The 23,553-nt window shown below is 45.7% G+C and overlaps 2 pseudogenes; both read right to left on the bottom strand.

Annotated features, from left to right (window-relative positions):
* Window positions 1-382: 382 nt before the first annotated feature.
* Window positions 383-1,095, bottom strand: LOC136387106 (heterogeneous nuclear ribonucleoprotein M pseudogene; annotated as a pseudogene).
* A 13,180-nt stretch (window positions 1,096-14,275) lies between these two features.
* Window positions 14,276-14,989, bottom strand: LOC136387105 (heterogeneous nuclear ribonucleoprotein M pseudogene; annotated as a pseudogene).
* Between the last annotated feature and the right edge of the window lie 8,564 nt (window positions 14,990-23,553).

Below are 23,553 nucleotides of genomic sequence, written 5' to 3'. Positions count from 1 at the left end.
CAACAGGCTTGCTCAGCCACCTCTGTGGACTTAAACTTGACCACATGGCACTCCTTCGACTTCCCATTCTCCATCTTGATTTCAGCATTCACAACATGGCCACATTCATTCAGTATGTCCTTTAGTATCTTCCATGCATATTAAACAGCTTTCTCACAAATGTTCATTCCTGGCCACCCCAGGAATATGACTTACAGCTCCACCAAACGAACCTGTGAAGCTTTCTCCAAAGTTGCCACACACCATCTCAATGGCACCATCAAAGCTGGCACTACCACCACCACCCATAGCCAGGCCCATGCAGTCAGTGCCAGCATTCAGGGTCGGACCCATGTTGGGACCCATGCACTCCAGGCTGTTGGCTCCCATGTGTTCCAGTCCCCTACACTCCAGGTTGTTGACACCCACATGCTCCAGGCAGGTGGCCAGGGCCCATGTGCTTTATGCTCAGGCCCATGCACTCAATGGTCTCTCCTCTCTTCAGTGCATTACTTAGGATTTCGTTTGCTCTGCCCATGTTCATCCCAGATCCAAAGTGACCCATGTGTTCCATACCAAGAGTCCCTCTATGCCTCCCACTTTATTCATCTAAATCCTATGCTTTCTATTCCCATTCTTAAGGGTCCTGTGTTTCCTATGCCAATGACTTTATTCCGTTATGGGCATCCGCAGGCTGTCCTCCTGGTTTTAACACCACGCCAATAACAGGAAGTCCTGGAAGTAGTTGTGAATGTGCAGGAGGGAAAGAAATCTCCCCTTGGTGAGGCACTCTTTCCTACTCCTGTGCATTGGCTATCAAATGGTCATTAAACAGACATGCAGCTTGCGCAGCTTCGATGAACTGTTCAAAAGTCACAGTGCCTATTCATGACTGTTTCCATCTTTATCCTTAATAATGTCTACCACCAGCCACACTATAAACTTCCTTCAGTTTCTGCCATGCAAATCATAACCCAGACTTGCTACACATGCTGTGCTTCCCGGCCCTTCACACTGCTCTCCCGGCATGCTCGCCATCAGGATCTCCTTGGACTTCCAGTGGCCTTCCACTCACACTAGGCTAGGCTCGTTTTTAATTTCGGCAGCTTCTTTCATGCTCTCGGCCACCTCCAATCAAGAGGGGCACATCCCCCAGCCTTTCCTGCAGTGTCCAGTAAGAGCTCCACCTATGCCACCATCGCCAGCGTTTTCTTTAAGCAGGTCTTTGAGTGACTGCCATTTCACATCAAAACATATGTTTGTAATGAAGTGGTTCTGTCTATAGCTTTCGGTGGGATTGGCATATGGCCCAAAGCATTGCTTCCTGAGTAGGTCATTCTTCTCCCCTTTCCTGCGGGAGCCCCATTAGCGCATGCACGCCAGGCACGCCGGTCTCTCGCCTCCAAGTTGGGCTTTGTCACCACACTTGGAACCCTGCCCGCCATTTTCTCTCTGTCTGGGTTTTGTGCCATTGTCCATATTTTCCTACCTCTGAGCTATTTATTTATAGGCTCTGTTTTTAAGGGCTTTGTGCAGAATGCCATGCAATTTCACAACACCCATCGATGGGGGTGTTATTATCTAAACCATACAGAAGAAAACAGCTTGCCCCAGGTGCAGAAGGCAGGATCCAAACCCAGGCAGCCTGGTCACAGAGTCTGCGCTCCTGGCCACCATGTCACTCTGCCTCTTGGTCTAGATGGCCCTCCACCACATCCTTCTGCTCCTGCTGAAAGTGAATGCGAGCTTCAAGGCCTTGCTCATACCGATCACCATCATTAACCCCCTCCCGGGCCCACAGTTTCCTGCCCCTCCCAGGAATTCCAGAGCACAGAGCGCACATGCCAGGGGCTGGCCTGTGCTGACATGGATGCTCATGGTTTATTCATCTATCCCATCCTGATGCCTGAGCCTGACTAGGCGCCAGATACCATGATGGATGCTCGGGACTGATGGTGACCTGCCGTTAACAGAAGTTGTTAGCAGTTCTAGAACCGCGTGGTCCTGCCAGGTCACCTGCCTGACCCCCAGCTGGAGAGTCCCCGGACACATCAACTGGATGCAGTCTGACTGCACCCACCCAATGCAGACCAGATGAGCTAAATGTAGCAGGAAACCCACCAAGAGCCAGTGGCAGCCAGGGCGGGTATCGCTGAGAACTGGTTGCAAATACAGCAGCCTGGACGGGCCTGTCAGAAACCACCACCCCAGCCTCACCCTGACTTCCCCCAGTGCAGTTTTATGCTTAAAAAAACTTCTCTGCCCCATCAGAATGCAAATTCAGTTCCCTTGGTCAACTCCCCAACCTCCCGTGGTTGGCTCCCCACCCCTGAGTCTTTGCTTACCTTGGGAGACTCATTCTTTCTCTGCCCCACCCCAATAAAGCCCCGCTTGCAACGCCTGCTCAGCATCCTCCATTTCTTGAATCCTGGTCTCAGAGCCACACACACACACACACACACACACACACACACACACAGCATTACAAGTTTATCTCGTTTATCTCACAACCCAATACACTGATGAAGAAACTGAGAGGTAAAGAAGGCGAATGACCGTCTCACAGTCAACCAGTAGTGAGTGATGGTACCTGACTCCAGAGTTTGTTCTCCAGGAAGACTGAAAAATACCTAGAAATTACCCAACAGAGTGAGTGGTGTCAGGGTAGGAGCTAGGACAGGGTGCTGTGAAAGAACAAACAAGGCCCACACCTGACATTCCTGTCTCATCCCCACCCCACCTCCAACTCCTCCAGCTATGACCTCTAGGACGGCTGAGACCTTAGCCTATACACATCTGTTGTATTCCAGCCCCTGGCATAGGACCTGCAGCCAAGATCACTATGAATGTAAGGCAAAGTTATCAAAATCTTGGACTATCTGCCTTAAAATTCTATATTCCTGGGGTCTTGGGGAAATGAGGGTATGGACCAAAAAGAAAATTAGGATAAAGAATAAGAATGGAGTTAGGAGTCCTTAAATTGGGCTCTTCAGAGTCAAAGGCTATGTACACCGAGTAAAATGGTTGATTTTTGACCATGTGTGTCCTTAATTTAATTCCACTGGCCACTAATGAAAGTCCAAGAGCCCCATGGGTGAGCTCGAGTTCACCAGTGAGAAGCCCAAGTGCCCACCCTGACTGTCAAGGTGTGGCCGCAGGGCTCCAGCTTGCCTCTTGAGCAGCCCTAAATCCCTCACGTTCACACTCAGAGCACACTGATGGTGGCAGCCCCACTCCCATTTATACAGGATTCCGAATTAGGGGTCCTAGTTCATGAGGTTTTACTAAATCCTCAAAGTATCACTTTTCTCTTCCACTGAAATTCCAAGACTCTCATTCTCAGTAGTCCTAAGGCTCTGACACCAAAGGGTGAGCAGAACTGGAGGGATTTGGGACTTAAGATGATGCTGATGACAGCCATCATTTATTACCTATGTGCCAGGCACTGTGTCAGCCTCTGGAAGTACTATTTCTAGCCATCACACAGCCTTCTGTGTAGCTGAGATTTGCCTCAACTGAAAAATGAAAAAACTGAGGCTCCAAAAGCAAAATGGCCTTCACCCGGCTACTAAGTAATGAAGCCAAACTTCAAATCAAGTCCTGTCTGACTCCAAGCTTGGCAAGCTTTTGAAATATGCCAAACTACCTCCCAACGATGACAGTAATGCTATGTAAGTTATTACTCATAATGGAAATTACAGTACCTGAGATCTCTTGACCAGACTGTAAGGACTGAAAGTTTACAGTGAATCACAAAATATTAAGTGCTGAAGACCTGAAATTCTCCCTGGATCTCCACAGACTCAACTCCACAGCTTGAGTCCAGAAGACAAGTCAGATTGGAATGTTTCTGGTTACCTGGAAACCACATTCCCTGGGAGAGGGGGGAGGGGGGAGTGGTAGGCATGGAACACCTAGGTTCAACTGACAGAATTAGCAGTTGACTGTTTCTCCCAGGGCTGAGAATAGAAACTCATAAGAACACAGGCATAAATAACTGTTATTAGAAATCTGAAACTTTGTTAACCATGTCTATGTGTTTTGATGGGGCCCCAAGAAACATCTCAGTCCTAGACCAATGTCATAAATTAGTGGGACCCAAAAGAATGGTAGTTATGCTAGCATCTCAAAATTCACTTCCTTGTTCAAGAGATCGTTTCTTCCTGGGACAATCCCACAGCCAAGGAAGGAAGCCCTCACTTCCCACTTTCCCACTGATGGGTGCTCACCACCTAACAAGGCAGCAATTCCACTAGGAAACAATTCCTGGAGAGTTTATAGTTCTGAACCTTGCCAATTTCTACAAAAGTGACCAAAGAGCTGGTTTTTAAGTGAAAGTCTGGCGTGTAAGCTTTAATGTGGGAGGAGAATGAAGAGATCAGAATAAAAGTAGGAAGAGCAAATCTGGGGAGACCGTTATAAAATTGGAGAGAGAGAAAATGGTAAGTTACGATATGGAGTTACTTTATTTAAAAAAATTGAAAACAGAGGAAAGAAAAAAGAAAAAAGGATGAAAGGTGGGAAGAAAGAAGGAAAGAAAGAAAGAAAAAGGAAAAGGAAAAATGTAAGAAATGGGCAGTCCTGAATATACTGCACCCCAATTTGGAAAGATTTGGCATAAGCAGACTTCCCCCACTGCAGAGAATTGAAGTCCTTAGAATGTTTAATAAAAGCTGAAAGTGGTATGGGTTTTTTTTATGAAAAGAAAACCAGAAAGGAATAGGAGCCAGAGAAGAAAGTGATTGAAAAAGGAAGAGGAAGTAGAAAAAAAATTAATTATGAGGAATAAGAAAAAAATACTGCTAATAAAAAAGAGGGTAAAATTATAAATGCATAACAGAATCAATTAATAACCCCCACGTCTTCCACACCATCAACCAAAAAGAAATGTTCTTTCTTCCTTTAAAAGAAAAAAAAGAAAGGAAAAAAATTGAAAATGTCCCAATTTCTGCTCTTTGAAACTGGTTTTTGGCTTCCGATCCTTCTGGCCCCTTTCCAGAGGAGACTGGACTCTCACGACCACGGTCTGTGGCTGGCTGTGGGACTGGCTCAAGGGGCTTTGGGGCATATCTCCTGCCCACGCAAATCAGGGGCTCTGTGTCCCCACCCTTGGGGTGATGATCCCTTAGCCCCTGCCTGCGGCTTTGCAGCCCTCCAAGCAAAGGGCCAATCCGAGAAGCTGTGAATATCTTTTTGCTGGGTGCTGATTGCTCAGCCCCTGTCCACAGGCAGCCTTGCAAAGTTCTAAGCAAAGGGCCTTGCGCAGCTGGTTGTCTCTCCCTGTTAATCTGAGTCACTGCGAATTGCGAGCCTGGCCCCCTCCTCTGGAGCCAAGAAGGCTCCCACTGGCTCCAATGGGAAGTGGCTTAATCACTTTGCTCCCTTCCCCCAGATCCAAAATGGCTGGACTATTCAGCCCCGGAGATCAGCATTCCCCCAAAGTGCCTACCACACTCTTGAGGTCTCCACCCCGCGCCCGTCCGGAGTCTGCCGGCAGGGCCACTGGCGCTGCTCTCCATGGGGTCCAGTCCACACTGAACTCTTGTGGGCTCTTTCCACTCCGGGCAGACAGCGATTTGGCTGGGTGTGTGCTCTCCACCCCTCTGGCAGATGGCAGTTTACCTCAGCATGCTCTCTCTTCGCCTGTCCCTGGAATGCTTGCTCCCTCTCGTCATGTGCCCTCCTATCCCATGGAGCACTCCCTTACAGGGACCCACGTAGGTCATGCACATGGCCTTCCTCCCATTGATCACTCCAGTCCCACATGCAGATCAAAATCTTAGTATCGGTGCTCCTCAGTTGGGTCTGCAGGACCCACGTGCTGTGTCCTATGCACAGCCTTCAGCACTCCAGCTTCAGCAATGATTCTATTCGAGTCTGTGACCAATCTCCACTTCAAAAACCTTTTCTGTATCTCGATCCAGACACTCCTCACCCAGACCAGGTTATTATCAGTCCACAGCTCCCCCAATAAGCTCGACCCCCGTGATTTTCTGCGGAGCCAGGCAGAATGGCGACTTGCTACCTGGCAGCCATCTTCTTCCCCCTATTTTATAGAATTTTTAACTTAATCATCAAACAATTGTTTTGCTTCATTTTGATTGGGTTTAAGTAGGTAATAAATTTATAAAAACAAAAACAAAACTAAGCCTGGAACCTAGCTGTGTGACTCCCGGCCCCTTTTCTCTACACACAGGGTCAGAAACCCTTCCATCCCCAACAAGTAGGATCTGTGTGATGGATGGTGACATCACCCCATCCTCCAATGTATGGTGGGGTTCCAAGGGCAGCTGAGGTGATGTATGTGTCCCTGCCCATCGCATTCCAGGCAAAGCCCTTCCATGATCCCAAAATGCCCCCTAGACTCACCACTTTCTGCCATGCTCGCATGCCTGCGCTGAAGGTGGCTCCAGAGATATGGGGCACTCACAAACGCCTTCTTGCACAGGTGGCACTACAGAGAGAAAGCAGTGGGAAGGGCAGGATGAAGCCACCTGAGTCAGCCTGGAATTCTCTCTAGATCAATCTCTCATTATCTGGGGACTCCTGGGCTGCTTCAGACATAAACATCCATTTTTATGATAATGTCAACACCCCTCCCCCAAACATATATACTGAGCTTTGGACCACTACCAGTATCCTAGACTACCGTGAACAGTGACTAGGTATTTGATGACGCTAAAAAAATTGTTGGTGTTTTATGGTGTGATTACGGTATTGTGTATATGTTTAAAACTGGGGATCATTGACTGTTAGAGATGTAGATACTAAAATATTTACAGATAAAATCATACAACCGACATTCTTCAAAAACATTTTGGAGGAGGGAAGTAGGTAGGGGAATACATGCAAAATGATTGGCCATGAGCTGATAACTACTGGGTTGGGCAATATGCAGATGAATGTCCTTTATAGTATTCTCTCTATTGTTGTATAGGTTTGAAATTTTCCATAATATAAAGTTTTTAAAAATATACCAATGTCCAGACCCCACCCCATAACTGAGAACCACCAGAGCAAGAATATCTAAGAATAGCATCTCTAATTCCACCTCACTTTCCTCAAGTATTTCAGATATTGCCAATCTACCATATCATCTTCTCACCATAAAACTTCAAAATTCTTCCAACACTGCTTTGCAGATTGCCATTACCAGTCAACAGAGCAAGGGGAAAGACTATTTGCAGTCTTTACCCAAGGGCAAATGTGCCCGAAATGGCCAGTTGTCTACCAATGCCTATTTTCTTTAGTAACAGAAACACTGATTTTTAGCTGGCCCTAAAGCTGATGAGAGTAAACACTGTATTTCTCATCCTCCCTTGCAACCAGGTGTAGTCAAGGGACTATATCTTGTCCAGTGACATACAAGCAGAAATGGTATACACAATGTCTGGGAGGTGTCATTAAAGAAAGAAACATGACACTCCTCCCCTTCCTCCCTCCTGCTGAATTGAATGTGGACTTGAGAGGGGGGATTGGGGCAGCTGTCTTGGACTATCAGGCAAAAGTCACATGATGAGGCAGAGAAACACATAAAGAACTGGAGTCCGTGATGGTTGTGGCATTACATACAAGCCCCTGAATGCGTACCTCAAGACTGTGTTCATAAGAGGGAAAAATAAACTTAGATCTGATTCTACAATTACAATTTGAGGTTTTCTGTCACACACAGTCAAACTTAAGCCACAACCTATGTGTGGACAGACTTTGCCCACTCTAGAGTTCTAAAATAACACAAAAGAGTTTCTAACTGTCAGAAGGAATATGAGGTGGGTAGGGTAGGGAATATTTCATAAAGCATCTTATTGCAAAGTATGAGTTCTTCCCCTCATCCTACCCTTACTTGCTTCCCTATTCCTACCTCAAGCAGCACCCTCAAAAACCAGGCACCTGAAGTTGGACAGCCACCACTGTGATAAGACTAAAATCCACATTCTTCCACAGTGTTTAAGGCCACCAAGACCAGGATCTACTATCCTCTCCTACCACAGCTCTCACCAGTCTCCTGACCAAACCCCACCTCAGGCAATCCAAAACTATTACCTTAAGCACCTTCTCACACTAGCACCTTGGCTGCCTCTGCCCATAACATTCCTTTACCAAATCATGCTCAACATTCAAGGTTTGTTTAAACACCACCTCAGGAAGACTATTCCTCTCCCCAATCTGCTCCACAGCTCCTCAACCATTCATCTTGACACTTTCTCCACATACAAAGGACATACCCCTTTCTTTGATAACAGCACCCCAGCTTTCTTCTGGGGAGTTACCCTTCCCATACTGTTAAGCCATGGGCTTCATTCCACCCCATGGAGTTTAAGTTCAGCTCCATGGAACATGTGACTTTGACCAAAGCCAATCAGAGCCTTGTGTTCCCAGGGTCCTGTGACTGGTTCAGACACAGGAGACAATGAAATGCTAGCTGGGGTGCTGGAACCAACTTAGGCCCCCTTCATGCCAGCCTTAAATCTTGAAAATGAGAAGTTGCCACTACTGTGGCCCAACTTGCTACAGCAGGGACAGGATCCTTCTCAGAATGGAATCCATGCTGAGGAAGAACTGCCAACAGCGATTCAGAGAAACTAGATTCTGGTGCTGTCTTGTTCCTGGATAAAAGTCGCACCTTTGTGCCACTAAAACCCTGAATTTTTCAACTAAATCAAACAATGAATTCATTATTGGCTTAACCCAGGTTATATTGTTGTTTTGTCACTTATTACTGTAAGGGTTCTGGCTCATATCATAATTACCATTATATCACTTGCATCAATTACTGTTCTATTGAAACAATTTCTTCTGTCCCACCTACCCTCAAACTATGAATTTCTTGAAAACCTAAAGCAGCATGGCTTATGACTATATCCTCAGTGCCTGGCACCAGGCTTAACCACCATAATAATTTATTATAGGGTAGCTGTTCCCAAACCACACTCTCCATGAAAATACATGCAAATGTTCAAATGTCACTCTGGCTAATGACCTGTCACTTTGTTAAATAGTGGAGAACCTTTTCCAGAATGGGCCTGACTCTGCCAATCCCTTGCCGTACACTGATCACACACACACACACACACACACACACATTTTTACGTACACCCTTACACAGCACTCTCTACGTGCACATACAAAGCCCTCATGCATGCACTCATACATATATGCTCACACCCTCCACAAATATACACACCCTTTAACATACAAGTCTCATATATATATATATCCATCCTCACTCATTCCTACACATCATAATATATCTTTATATGCACACTTCTACATACTTACAAGCATACATTATATACCACACATTTCACACATATACCATACACAAATGGACCTTTCAAACATTCACATACACACATTAGACACTCATATTTATACCTTTCACAAGCATACACATGCCTTCCATACACCCAAACATGCACTAGACACAGCTTCTCCAACAATACACACTCTATGCACATGTATCCTTCATACATACACCTGCCACACCTGTATGATGCACACATGTGCACACATACACAGTAAATAGGACCTGATCAGACACTCAGGCCCTCTGGTCATCAGCAGCATCTCTAAAATCTGCTCCTAACTAATAACTATGGCTCTCAGCAGCCTCAGGCCCAGGAGATGGTGTTGCCTAGGTAGCCTGGTGGCTGGGCACCCAAGCCTCCCACTCTCCTTGCCCTGTTGATATTCCTCACCATGTAGTAGCTCCGGCCACTCTGGAGCAGCTGCTGCAAGGCAATGATCTTCTTGTGACGCCGGTGGCTTTCCTCCTGCACGCCCTTAAGCTTTTCAGCCTCTGGCAGCCCAGCTCCTGCTGAGCATGTTCCTGCTGGCTCAGGCTGACTTGCAGGTGTGCCTCCAGCTGGGAAACTCTGGTAGTCAGGCAGTCCTGGCAGTGCATCAGGTACTCAATGCTGAGCTGTGCCAGGCGCAACACATTGAGCAGTGCCTGGTCCAAAAACTGCCCACAGTGGCCGCACACGTCCTGTTCAAAGGTGCAGAAGGTGATGTCAGTGAGGTTCTCCTGCAGGGTGACCACATCCATCTCCTGTATTATGCGGTCCACATCCAGGAAACTCATGCGCCTCCAGTCCATGCTCTTATTGCGAGGCTGAAACGTGAAGGGAGGGACTGTGTAGACCCCAAAGGTGGGGTGACAGAAGACCTGACTAGTGGTAGCAGGAAACTGCATGGTCAAGGAAGCCTTGGGCTGACCACCTACCCCAAGGATGCCACCAAGGCTACCACAGCCAGCAGAGGAGATGAGGTAGGGCCTGAAAAATGAGAAGAGAACCCAAGTTAGGCAAGGTTTTGGGCTGCATGTACTTGACACCTGGCCATTGAGAGCCTAAGTGAGGTGAGGCAAGGGATCTGAACAACAGCTGAGGTGTGTGGGTTGTATAGTCACTCAGCTGTGGAGTCTGTTCCTCAGCCTTGGGCAAGTCAGTTCACAGCTTTAATCCTTCTAGATATATTGGGACCTACGGGGCTCATTTTGCAGGTTAGGAATGAGGCAAGTGAATCATCCAGCACAGTGCCTGGCACATAGTAGTTCCTCACTGAATTCCTCATATCCAAGTCAATGCCAGAGGACTTTGCTGGGGAAAACTGTCAATTGTGTAAGTTGATCCTTTGCAACCCTACACTAACCTCAAGATAAAGTCCTACAACTTGCTGTGGGTGGCAGAATAACCTAATGTCTGCTACACTCCCTGCCCCTTCTCCTCTAATTATAAGCTCATAGTGGGCAGGGCTAGGCTACATTTCCCAGTTTCCATGGCTGTAAGATGTGATCATATGACTATGTTCTCTCTAGAAGGGTGTAAATAAAATGATGTCCACCACTGCTGGGGTGTGGAAGGAGGTAGGGCCATGTCTCCACACCCATACTGCTCAATCTGAGATGATTTTTTTCCCTCAAACTTAATGCTTTAGTGAAAGGAACTCTGTTTTTTGTCAAACACTCAGACTCTAATCTCCACTTTCTTGGTATACACAGAAATTGTTCTCTCTCTTTGAAAAATAATTTGGCAAGAGCAATAGGAATTGTAATGCAACAAAGTATGATAGAGGACACAAACGTTATCTCTATACAATGAAATATTGTGCATCTCTTGATGAAGAATAAAGCAGCTTTACATGTATTGGTAGAGAATGACAGAAGTGCATGTGTGTGTGGTGTGTGTGTGTGTAGAAAAATATTTGAATAAATTTAGATATAGATATCACAATAGTGGCTGTCTATGTGGAAAGAGATAACTGGGAATGTGAAATGAAGATAAATAATGTAAGAGATGGATCATGGATAGATTAGAGATGGGTAAATAGATAAGCAGATACATAGATAGACCTTACCCAGATCAATATATATATATATATATGATTCATATTTGACATTCATGTATCATTAAAATATATGAGTTTATGGTGTACTATGTATTATTTCATAAGCACAGACTATTTCTAGAAAAATGAACAAATCATTACCTCTGGGCATGTGAATGGAAATTAGGGGACCTTTATTTTCTACTTTCTATCTCTCCATACTATTTAAAGTTCTGGGAATCATCATTTATTACTTTCAAAATTTTTAAGGAAAAGATATAATTTCTTTCCATGAAGAACTCAGGATCTGGGAAAGAAGAAGTACATATGATTATACTTAAATTCTTTCTAGATCCTATGATTCAGTCTGCTAAGTGCAACAGAAAGAGAAGAAAAAGGTACTGACACCATAAAGGAGAAAGGCCTTAAAGAAATGTAGTAGTGAATTTGAAAAGAAGGGGAGGCTTCCAGGAAAGGTCCTGACCTCCATATGCCTCTGTATGCATTTGGGAAAGAGGATGATAGGCCTGCCTTACCTACTTCCAGGTGCTATGGGAGCTGAGAACAGGCAAAGGGAATGCACTCGGTACTAATACCAGCTGCAGAACAAGGAGTGCCAGCCTCTGTGCCAGATACCAACTCTAAATACAAACCTACAAACAGCTATTATTATTTTCACTTTACAGACAAGGAAATTGATTTCTGGAGAGTTTAAGTGGTTTGCTCCAGGTAGCAAAACCAGAATTGAGGTAATTTGGAGGTATATCTGTCTCCAAAGCTTGTAGACTTTGAAATAACCAAATGATTCTTGTAACCTTTTGTCCTAAAAAGTGGCTTTGATCAAATCATCATTCCCCATCCCTCAATGTCATTCATTCATGCACTCACTCCCCTTGCATTTGCAGCATGCCTTCCTGGGCCAGTCTCGGTGCCAGGCTATTGAGGTGTATTAACCACACACCTGCCCCTCATCCAGGAGCCAGTGTGCCTCCTTGTTGTCCCAGTACTGACTCCAAACCCTAAGCCTGGTCTGGAAGATGGCCCACAAGATGCCACTCACCCACCTTTTCCATTTTGGCTCCCATGTTTTCCCTTCTCAGATGCTCTTCCCCAATGCAAATTTGAAAAGCAAAACCCTTTAGCCACAAGCACTCTACCATAACCATGAGAAGACCAGCACATTTCTACTTAACATGTCATATTATTTGAAAAGAAGGCAAGAAAAAAAAGGAAAGAAAACAAAACAGAACAGCAAGCAGGTGAGATGATACCATGTTCAGCTCCAAGTTATAACCATGTCACCAGAATCTCAGAAACAACGGTCACAACAAGCTGTGCCTTGGAGCAACAGCAGATTACTCCAGGCCCAGGGTAACAAAACTCCTGCTTTCTGACTGGGAAAGTTACCTAAAAATTCACTGTTCAACTATTTGTTTTATCCTCCAATATTTGTTCCCAGTTCTCTCTCTAATAAAAAGGCCAAGAATGCTCCATCATTAAGTCTCTCAGCTCTCCTCCCACTTCATTGAATGCTCCTTCCAGCCTCTTTCTTAAACAGTTACTATCTTTTCACCTCTCCTCAAGGCAGAGTGTTCTAATGTCCCTAGGATACTCTGCTATTCACCCAAACCCAACTCTCCCTGCACTGTCTGGGGATAAGCTTACACCTACCCACAGCTTCAGCTACCACAGGCCAGCTGTAAGTACTCAGATACTCCAATCTCTTTCTTGCTGACCAACCTGTCCCCTGGGACCATTAAAACAAACCGATACTGATTATACCAAAAACTGCAAATCCAAATTCTACCAGGCCCTGGAAGATAGCATTAAATGCAGAAAACTTGTCAGGTATGAGAGAAACCACAGTACAAACTTGATGATAAATGGCAACTGATTCTCCATCTTCATGTCTAAGATACAGTCAGGCAGCAGTTTTCCAAGTGTGGTCCCTGGACCAGCAACACCAGATTCAGCTGGGACCTGGTGAGAAATACAAATCTCCAGATTTACTAATTCAGAACCATTGCAGTAGAGAGTCTTAGGAAAGGGAGTGCTAGAGATTGTGGCAAAACAGGGGGACAGAGCATTTAAAATGGGCATTTGCCACTGAGTGTCAGCCACATGGGAATGGATTTTTGTGTGTTCCTCATAGGACAATTCCAAATTCCTTCAGGAGACATTCAGAGACCTCTCTGAACTATTTCCAGATTACCTTTCTAGATGGACCTCTAACTGACCATATTGCTTTCTCTCTACACTTTTTCTCTTTCAGGAATGGGTATTTATTATCAAAGTCATATTCAACGTCAAAAATATGCCACAACTACAAAGAAAACTGCTTACCCTGCAATCTCAACGTAAACAAATGGAACCCCAGTCATTGAAAAGGTAACTCAAATTACCCCAACAACCAATTGAATTTTTAAAATATCTTTATACATCCAGCCAACAAATGAAAATGGTTACCAAGAAGAGATACAAATTCTGAGGTCTGATATTGATGTTTTTAAAAAGGCAACTGGTTCAGCATTTCTATTGATTTGACCATCAGTCTCTTGGCCACTGAGTTTCGTCCCATTCATTATCCAACAGGCTTGCTCAGCCACCTCTGTGGACTTAAACTTGACCACATGGCACTCCTTCGACTTCCCATTCTCCATCTTGATTTCAGCATTCACAACATGGCCACATTCATTCAGTATGTCCTTTAGTATCTTCCATGCATATTAAACAGCTTTCTCACAAATGTTCATTCCTGGCCACCCCAGGAATATGACTTACAGCTCCACCAAACGAACCTGTGAAGCTTTCTCCAAAGTTGCCACACACCATCTCAATGGCACCATCAAAGCTGGCACTACCACCACCACCCATAGCCAGGCCCATGCAGTCAGTGCCAGCATTCAGGGTCGGACCCATGTTGGGACCCATGCACTCCAGGCTGTTGGCTCCCATGTGTTCCAGTCCCCTACACTCCAGGTTGTTGACACCCACATGCTCCAGGCAGGTGGCCAGGGCCCATGTGCTTTATGCTCAGGCCCATGCACTCAATGGTCTCTCCTCTCTTCAGTGCATTACTTAGGATTTCGTTTGCTCTGCCCATGTTCATCCCAGATCCAAAGTGACCCATGTGTTCCATACCAAGAGTCCCTCTATGCCTCCCACTTTATTCATCTAAATCCTATGCTTTCTATTCCCATTCTTAAGGGTCCTGTGTTTCCTATGCCAATGACTTTATTCCGTTATGGGCATCCGCAGGCTGTCCTCCTGGTTTTAACACCACGCCAATAACAGGAAGTCCTGGGAAGTAGTTGTGAATGTGCAGGAGGGAAAGAAATCTCCCCTTGGTGAGGCACTCTTTCCTACTCCTGTGCATTGGCTATCAAATGGTCATTAAACAGACATGCAGCTTGCGCAGCTTCGATGAACTGTTCAAAAGTCACAGTGCCTATTCATGACTGTTTCCATCTTTATCCTTAATAATGTCTACCACCAGCCACACTATAAACTTCCTTCAGTTTCTGCCATGCAAATCATAACCCAGACTTGCTACACATGCTGTGCTTCCCGGCCCTTCACACTGCTCTCCCGGCATGCTCGCCATCAGGATCTCCTTGGACTTCCAGTGGCCTTCCACTCACACTAGGCTAGGCTCGTTTTTAATTTCGGCAGCTTCTTTCATGCTCTCGGCCACCTCCAATCAAGAGGGGCACATCCCCCAGCCTTTCCTGCAGTGTCCAGTAAGAGCTCCACCTATGCCACCTCGCCAGCGTTTTCTTTAAGCAGGTCTTTGAGTGACTGCCATTTCACATCAAAACATATGTTTGTAATGAAGTGGTTCTGTCTATAGCTTTCGGTGGGATTGGCATATGGCCCAAAGCCATTGCTTCCTGAGTAGGTCATTCTTCTCCCCTTTCCTGCGGGAGCCCCATTAGCGCATGCGCGCCAGGCACGCCGGTCTCCGCCTCCAAGTTGGGCTTTGTCACCACACTTGGAACCCTGCCGCCATTTTCTCTCTGTCTGGGTTTTGTGCCATTGTCCATATTTTCCTACCTCTGAGCTATTTATTTATAGGCTCTGTTTTTAAGGGCTTTGTGCAGAATGCCATGCAATTTCACAACACCCATCGATGGGGGTGTTATTATCTAAACCATACAGAAGAAAACAGCTTGCCCCAGGTGCAGAAGGCAGGATCCAAACCCAGGCAGCCTGGTCACAGAGTCTGCGCTCCTGGCCACCATGTCACTCTGCCTCTTGGTCTAGATGGCCCTCCACCACATCCTTCTGCTCCTGCTGAAAGTGAATGCGAGCTTCAAGGCCTTGCTCATACCGATCACCATCATTAACCCCCTCCCGGGCCCACAGTTTCCTGCCCCTCCCAGGAATTCCAGAGCACAGAGCGCACATGCCAGGGGCTGGCCTGTGCTGACATGGATGCTCATGGTTTATTCATCTATCCCATCCTGATGCCTGAGCCTGACTAGGCGCCAGATACCATGATGGATGCTCGGGACTGATGGTGACCTGCCGTTAACAGAAGTTGTTAGCAGTTCTAGAACCGCGTGGTCCTGCCAGGTCACCTGCCTGACCCCCAGCTGGAGAGTCCCCGGACACATCAATTGGATGCAGTCTGACTGCACCCACCCAATGCAGACCAGATGAGCTAAATGTAGCAGAAACCCACCAAGAGCCAGTGGCAGCCAGGGCGGGTATCGCTGAGAACTGGTTGCAAATACAGCAGCCTGGACGGGCCTGTCAGAAACCACCACCCCAGCCTCACCCTGACTTCCCCCAGTGCAGTTTTATGCTTAAAAAAACTTCTCTGCCCCATCAGAATGCAAATTCAGTTCCCTTGGTCAACTCCCCAACCTCCCGTGGTTGGCTCCCCACCCCTGAGTCTTTGCTTACCTTGGGAGACTCATTCTTTCTCTGCCCCACCCCAATAAAGCCCCGCTTGCAACGCCTGCTCAGCATCCTCCATTTCTTGAATCCTGGTCTCAGAGCCACACACACACACACACACACACACACACACACACACACAGCATTACAAGTTTATCTCGTTTATCTCACAACCCAATACACTGATGAAGAAACTGAGAGGTAAAGAAGGCGAATGACCTTCTCACAGTCAACCAGTAGTGAGTGATGGTGCCTGACTCCAGAGTTTGTTCTCCAGGAAGACTGAAAAATACCTAGAAATTACCCAACAGAGTGAGTGGTGTCAGGGTAGGAGCTAGGACAGGGTGCTGTGAAAGAACAAACAAGGCCCACACCTGACATTCCTGTCTCATCCCCACCCCACCTCCAACTCCTCCAGCTATGACCTCTAGGACGGCTGAGACCTTAGCCTATACACATCTGTTGTATTCCAGCCCCTGGCATAGGACCTGCAGCCAAGATCACTATGAATGTAAGGCAAAGTTATCAAAATCTTGGACTATCTGCCTTAAAATTCTATATTCCTGGGGTCTTGGGGAAATGAGGGTATGGACCAAAAAGAAAATTAGGATAAAGAATAAGAATGGAGTTAGGAGTCCTTAAATTGGGCTCTTCAGAGTCAAAGGCTATGTACACCGAGTAAAATGGTTGATTTTTGACCATGTGTGTCCTTAATTTAATTCCACTGGCCACTAATGAAAGTCCAAGAGCCCCATGGGTGAGCTCGAGTTCACCAGTGAGAAGCCCAAGTGCCCACCCTGACTGTCAAGGTGTGGCCGCAGGGCTCCAGCTTGCCTCTTGAGCAGCCCTAAATCCCTCACGTTCACACTCAGAGCACACTGATGGTGGCAGCCCCACTCCCATTTATACAGGATTCCGAATTAGGGGTCCTAGTTCATGAGGTTTTACTAAATCCTCAAAGTATCACTTTTCTCTTCCACTGAAATTCCAAGACTCTCATTCTCAGTAGTCCTAAGGCTCTGACACCAAAGGGTGAGCAGAACTGGAGGGATTTGGGACTTAAGATGATGCTGATGACAGCCATCATTTATTACCTATGTGCCAGGCACTGTGTCAGCCTCTGGAAGTACTATTTCTAGCCATCACACAGCCTTCTGTGTAGCTGAGATTTGCCTCAACTGAAAAATGAAAAAACTGAGGCTCCAAAAGCAAAATGGCCTTCACCCGGCTACTAAGTAATGAAGCCAAACTTCAAATCAAGTCCTGTCTGACTCCAAGCTTGGCAAGCTTTTGAAATATGCCAAACTACCTCCCAACGATGACAGTAATGCTATGTAAGTTATTACTCATAATGGAAATTACAGTACCTGAGATCTCTTGACCAGACTGTAAGGACTGAAAGTTTACAGTGAATCACAAAATATTAAGTGCTGAAGACCTGAAATTCTCCCTGGATCTCCACAGACTCAACTCCACAGCTTGAGTCCAGAAGACAAGTCAGATTGGAATGTTTCTGGTTACCTGGAAACCACATTCCCTGGGAGAGGGGGGAGGGGGGAGTGGTAGGCATGGAACACCTAGGTTCAACTGACAGAATTAGCAGTTGACTGTTTCTCCCAGGGCTGAGAATAGAAACTCATAAGAACACAGGCATAAATAACTGTTATTAGAAATCTGAAACTTTGTTAACCATGTCTATGTGTTTTGATGGGGCCCCAAGAAACATCTCAGTCCTAGACCAATGTCATAAATTAGTGGACCCAAAAGAATGGTAGTTATGCTAGCATCTCAAAATTCACTTCCTTGTTCAAGAGATCGTTTCTTCCTGGGACAATCCCACAGCCAAGGAAGGAAGCCCTCACTTCCCACTTTCCCACTGATGGGTGCTCACCACCTAACAAGGCAGCAATTCCACTAGGAAACAATTCCTGGAGAGTTTATAGTTCTGAACCTTGCCAATTTCTACAAAAGTGACCAAAGAGCTGGTTTTTAAGTGAAAGTCTGGCGTGTAGGCTTTAATGTGGGAGGAGAATGAAGAGATCAGAATAAAAGTAGGAAGAGCAAATATGGGGAGACCATTATAAAAGTAGAGAGAGAGAAAATGGTAAGTTAGGATATGGAGTTAATTTATTTAAAAAAATGAAAACAGAGGAAAGAAAAAAGAAAAAAGGATGAAAGGTGGGAAGAAAGAAGGAAAGAAAGAAAGAAAAAGGAAAAGGAAAAATGTAAGAAGTGGGCAGTCCTGTATATACCACACCCCAATTTGGAAAGATTTGGCATATACAGATTCCCCCCACTGCAGAGAATTAAAGTCCTTAGAATGTTTAATAAAAGCTGAAATGGGGTGTGGGGTTTTGTATTAAAAGAAAACCAGAAAGGAATAGGAGCCAGAGAAGAAAGGGATGGAAGAAGTAAGAGGAAGTAGGAAAAAAAATTAATTATGAGGAATAAGAAAAAATACTGCTAATAAAAAAGAGGGTAAAATTAAAAATGCATAACAGAATCAATTAACAACCACCACGTCTTCCACACCATCAACCAAAAAGAAATGTTTTTCCTTCCTTTAAAAGAAAAAAAAGAAAGGAAAAAATTTGAAAATGTCCTAATTTCTGCTCTTTGAAACTGATTTTTGGCTTCTGATCCTTCTGGCGCCTTTCCAGAGGAGTCTGGACTCTCATGACCATGGTCTGTGGCTGGCTGTGGGACTGGCTCAAGGGGCTTGGGGCATATCTCCTGCCCACGCAGGTCAGGGGCTCTGTGTCCCCACCCTTGGGGTGATGATCCCTTAGCCCCTGCCTGTGGCTTCTCAGCCCTCCAAGCAAAGGGCCAATCCGAGAAGCTGCAAATATCTTTTTGCTGGGTGCTAATTGCTCAGCCCCTGTCCACAGGCAGCCTTGCAAAGTTCTAAGCAAAGGGCCTTGCTCAGCTGGTTGTCTCTCCCTGTTAATCTGAGTCACTGCGAATTGTGAGCCTGGCCCCCTCCTCTGGAGCCAAGAAGGCTCCCACGGATTCCAATGGGAAGTGGCTGGGTTGCTCTGCTCCCTTCCCCCAGATCCAAAATGGCTGGACTATTCAGCCCCGGAGATCAGCATTCCCCCAAAGTGCCAACCACACTCTTGAGGTCTCCACCCCGCGCCCGTCCGGAGTCTGCCGGCAGGGCCACTGGCGCTGCTCTCCATGGGGTCCGGTCCACACTGAACTCTTGTGGGCTCTTTCCACTCCGGGCAGACAGCGATTTGGCTGGGTGTGTGCTCTCCACCCCTCTGGCAGATGGCAGTTTACCTCAGCATGCTCTCTCTTCGCCTGTCCCTGGAATGCTTGCTCCCTCTCGTCGTGTGCCCTCCTATCCCATGGAGCACTCCCTTACAGGGACCCACGTAGGTCATGCACATGGCCTTCCTCCCATTGATCACTCCAGTCCCACATGCAGATCAAAATCTTAGTATCGGTGCTCCTCAGTTGGGTCTGCAGGACCCACGTGCTGTGTCCTATGCACAGCCTTAAGCACCCCAGCTTCAGCAATGATTCTATTCGAGTCTGTGACCGATCTCCACTTCAAAAACCTTTTCTGTATCTCAATCCAGACACTCCTCACCCAGACCAGGTTATTATCAGTCCACAGCTCCCCCAATAAGCTTGACCCCCGTGATTTTCTCCGGAGCCAGGCAGAATGGCGACTTGCTACCTGGCAGCCATCTTCTTCCCCCTATTTTATAGAATTTTTAACTTAATCATCAAACAATTGTTTTGTTTCATTTTGATTTGGTTTAAGTAGGTAATAAATTTATAAAAACAAAAACAAAACTAAGCCTGGAACCTAGCTGTGTGACTCCCGGCCCCTTTTCTCTACACACAGGGTCAGAAACCCTTCCATCCCCAACAAGTAGGATCTGTGTGATGGATGGTGACATCACCCCATCCTCCAATGTATGGTGGGGTTCCAAGGGCAGCTGAGGTGATGTATGTGTCCCTGCCCATCGCATTCCAGGCAAAGCCCTTCCATGATCCCAAAATGCCCCCTAGACTCACCACTTTCTGCCATGCTCGCATGCCTGCGCTGAAGGTGGCTCCAGAGATATGGGGCACTCACAAACGCCTTCTTGCACAGGTGGCACTACAGAGAGAAAGCAGTGGGAAGGGCAGGATGAAGCCACCTGAGTCAGCCTGGAATTCTCTCTAGATCAATCTCTCATTATCTGGGGACTCCTGGGCTGCTTCAGACATAAACATCCATTTTTTATGATAATGTCAACACCCCTCCCCCAAACATATATACTGAGCTTTGGACCACTACCAGTATCCTAGACTACCGTGAACAGTGACTAGGTATTTGATGACGCTAAAAAAAATTGTTGGTGTTTTATGGTGTGATTACGGTATTGTGTATATGTTTAAAACTGGGGATCATTGACTGTTAGAGATGTAGATACTAAAATATTTACAGATAAAATCATACAACCGACATTCTTCAAAAACATTTTGGAGGAGGGAAGTAGGTAGGGGAATACATGCAAAATGATTGGCCATGAGCTGATAACTACTGGGTTGGGCAATATGCAGATGAATGTCCTTTATAGTATTCTCTCTATTGTTGTATATGTTTGAAATTTTCCATAATATAAAGTTTTTAAAAATATACCAATGTCCAGACCCCACCCCATAATTGAGAACCACCAGAGCAAGAATATCTAAGAATAGCATCTCTAATTCCACCTCACTTTCCTCAAGTATTTCAGATATTGCCAATCTACCATATCATCTTCTCACCATAAAACTTCAAAATTCTTCCAACACTGCTTTGCAGATTGCCATTACCAGTCAACAGAGCAAGGGGAAAGACTATTTGCAGTCTTTACCCAAGGGCAAATGTGCCCGAAATGGCCAGTTGTCTACCAATGCCTATTTTCTTTAGTAACAGAAACACTGATTTTTAGCTGGCCCTAAAGCTGATGAGAGTAAACACTGTATTTCTCATCCTCCCTTGCAACCAGGTGTAGTCAAGGGACTATATCTTGTCCAGTGACATACAAGCAGAAATGGTATACACAATGTCTGGGAGGTGTCATTAAAGAAAGAAACATGACACTCCTCCCCTTCCTCCCTCCTGCTGAATTGAATGTGGACTTGAGAGGGGAAATTGGGGCAGCTGTCTTGGACTATCAGGCAAAAGTCACATGATGAGGCAGAGAAACACATAAAGAACTGGAGTCCGTGATGGTTGTGGCATTACATACAAGCCCCTGAATGCGTACCTCAAGACTGTGTTCATAAGAGGGAAAAATAAACTTAGATCTGATTCTACAGTTACAATTTGAGGTTTTCTGTCACACACAGTCAAACTTAAGCCACAACCTATGTGTGGACAGACTTTGCCCACTCTAGAGTTCTAAAATAACACAAAAGAGTTTCTAACTGTCAGAAGGAATATGAGGTGGGTAGGGTAGGGAATATTTCATAAAGCATCTTATTGCAAAGTATGAGTTCTTCCCCTCATCCTACCCTTACTTGCTTCCCTATTCCTACCTCAAGCAGCACCCTCAAAAACCAGGCACCTGAAGTTGGACAGCCACCACTGTGATAAGACTAAAATCCACATTCTTCCACAGTGTTTAAGGCCACCAAGACCAGGATCTACTATCCTCTCCTACCACAGCTCTCACCAGTCTCCTGACCAAACCCCACCTCAGGCAATCCAAAACTATTACCTTAAGCACCTTCTCACACTAGCACCTTGGCTGCCTCTGCCCATAACATTCCTTTACCAAATCATGCTCAACATTCAAGGTTTGTTTAAACACCACCTCAGGAAGACTATTCCTCTCCCCAATCTGCTCCACAGCTCCTCAACCATTCATCTTGACACTTTCTCCACATACAAAGGACATACCCCTTTCTTTGATAACAGCACCCCAGCTTTCTTCTGGGGAGTTACCCTTCCCATACTGTTAAGCCATGGGCTTCATTCCACCCCATGGAGTTTAAGTTCAGCTCCATGGAACATGTGACTTTGACCAAAGCCAATCAGAGCCTTGTGTTCCCAGGGTCCTGTGACTGGTTCAGACACAGGAGACAATGAAATGCTAGCTGGGGTGCTGGAACCAACTTAGGCCCCCTTCATGCCAGCCTTAAATCTTGAAAATGAGAAGTTGCCACTACTGTGGCCCAACTTGCTACAGCAGGGACAGGATCCTTCTCAGAATGGAATCCATGCTGAGGAAGAACTGCCAACAGCGATTCAGAGAAACTAGATTCTGGTGCTGTCTTGTTCCTGGATAAAAGTCGCACCTTTGTGCCACTAAAACCCTGAATTTTTCAACTAAATCAAACAATGAATTCATTATTGGCTTAACCCAGGTTATATTGTTGTTTTGTCACTTATTACTGTAAGGGTTCTGACTCATATCATAATTACCATTATATCACTTGCATCAATTACTGTTCTATTGAAACAATTTCTTCTGTCCCACCTACCCTCAAACTATGAATTTCTTGAAAACCTAAAGCAGCATGGCTTATGACTATATCCTCAGTGCCTGGCACCAGGCTTAACCACCATAATAATTTATTATAGGGTAGCTGTTCCCAAACCACACTCTCCATGAAAATACATGCAAATGTTCAAATGTCACTCTGGCTAATGACCTGTCACTTTGTTAAATAGTGGAGAACCTTTTCCAGAATGGGCCTGACTCTGCCAATCCCTTGCCATACACTGATCACACACACACACACACATTTTTACGTACACCCTTACACAGCACTCTCTACGTGCACATACAAAGCCCTCATGCATGCACTCATACATATATGCTCACACCCTCCACAAATATACACACCCTTTAACATACAAGTCTCATATATATATATCCATCCTCACTCATTCCTACACATCATAATATATCTTTATATGCACACTTCTACATACTTACAAGCATACATTATATACCACACATTTCACACATATACCATACACAAATGGACCTTTCAAACATTCACATACACACATTAGACACTCATATTTATACCTTTCACAAGCATACACATGCCTTCCATACACCCAAACATGCACTAGACACAGCTTCTCCAACAATACACACTCTATGCACATGTATCCTTCATACATACACCTGCCACACCTGTATGATGCACACATGTGCACACATACACAGTAAATAGGACCTGATCAGACACTCAGGCCCTCTGGTCATCAGCAGCATCTCTAAAATCTGCTCCTAACTAATAACTATGGCTCTCAGCAGCCTCAGGCCCAGGAGATGGTGTTGCCTAGGTAGCCTGGTGGCTGGGCACCCAAGCCTCCCACTCTCCTTGCCCTGTTGATATTCC

This window comes from Saccopteryx leptura, unplaced genomic scaffold (genome assembly GCF_036850995.1).
Source record: "Saccopteryx leptura isolate mSacLep1 unplaced genomic scaffold, mSacLep1_pri_phased_curated manual_scaffold_79, whole genome shotgun sequence".
In the NCBI taxonomy this organism is placed as follows: Eukaryota; Metazoa; Chordata; class Mammalia; order Chiroptera; family Emballonuridae; genus Saccopteryx; species Saccopteryx leptura.
This window is presented reverse-complemented; position numbering and strand designations above follow the sequence as displayed.